The sequence below is a fragment of the Symphalangus syndactylus genome, chromosome 3 (genome assembly GCF_028878055.3).
Source record: "Symphalangus syndactylus isolate Jambi chromosome 3, NHGRI_mSymSyn1-v2.1_pri, whole genome shotgun sequence".
Taxonomy (NCBI): Eukaryota; Metazoa; Chordata; class Mammalia; order Primates; family Hylobatidae; genus Symphalangus; species Symphalangus syndactylus.
Window position 1 is genome coordinate 57955698 of NC_072425.2, and position 1188 is coordinate 57956885.

The 1188-nt window shown below is 44.4% G+C and overlaps 1 non-coding gene across 1 annotated transcript; it reads left to right on the plus strand.

The window, feature by feature from the left end:
- Positions 1-727: 727 nt before the first annotated feature.
- On the plus strand, positions 728-917 carry LOC129480013 (U2 spliceosomal RNA). Its single transcript, XR_008656916.1, has one exon. It is a non-coding gene; the product is annotated as a U2 spliceosomal RNA (small nuclear RNA).
- The last annotated feature ends 271 nt before the right edge of the window (positions 918-1188 follow it).

The following is a 1188-nucleotide window of genomic DNA, read 5'->3' on the forward strand; positions in this document are numbered from 1 at the left end:
AATCTAACAACCACTGAAACAAAAATGAGGATCTCGCTGGGCACGGTGGCTCACGCCTGTAATCCCAGCACTCTGGGGCGGATCACGAGGTCAACAAATCAAGACCATCCTGGCCAACATGTTGAAACCCCGTCTCCACTAAAAATACAAAAATTAGCTGGGCGTGGTGGCTGCACGCCTGTAGTCTCAGCTATTCGGGAGGCTGAGGCAGGAGAATTGCTTGAACCTGGGAGGCAGAAGTTGCAGTGAGCCGAGATAGTGCCACTGCTCTCCAGCCTGGGCGACAGAGCGAGATTCTGTCTCAAAAAAAAAAAAAAATGAGCTCAGCAATGTCCTCCAGCAATCCATTTGGTGGCTGGCTACCCCGCCAGCAAGCGCCCCACCCAGAGTAACCAGCTTGCTGGGTTTTGGGCTCCGTGCCCTCCTTTCTCATTCTATGGCTTAATTCCAGCTACTCAACTATTCTATCTAAACTACTCTAGTTTTTTAGGTTTGTAAAAAGATGTAGCGCTATATGTACTCTTTTTCTTTGTTTCTAGTGTTATTTTACAGATTATTTTTTACCTTTTATCTTAAAATAAGTTCAGGCAAGGTGCAGTGGCTCACACCTGTAACCCCAGCACTTTGGGAGGCCAAGGCCCGCAGATCACTTGAGGTCAGGAGTTCGAGACCAGCCTTGCCAACGTGGTGAAACTGTCTCTACTAAAAGTACAAAAATTAGCCAGACATCACTTCTCGGCCTTTTGGCTAAGATCAGGTGTAGTATCTGTTCTTATAGTTTAATATCTGATACATTCTCTATCTGAGGACAATATATTAAATGGATTTTTGGGAATAGGAGATGGAATAGGAGATTACTCCATCCACTCCACGCGTTGACCTGGTATTGCAGTACTTCCAGGAACGGTGCACCAAAAAAAAAAAAAAAAAAAATTAGCCAGGCATGGTGGTGTGTGCCTGTAATCCCAGATACTTGGGAGGCTAAGACAGGAGAATCACTTGAACCCAGGAGGCAGAGGTTGCAGTGAGCTGAGATCTCACCACTGCACTCCAGCCTGGGCGACAGGGTGAGACTCCATCTCAAAAAAAAATAAAAATGAAAATAAGTTCAAACTTACAGAAAAGTTGCAAGGATAATATAAACAACTCTATAATAGCTTTACCACAATATACAATTATAACATATGG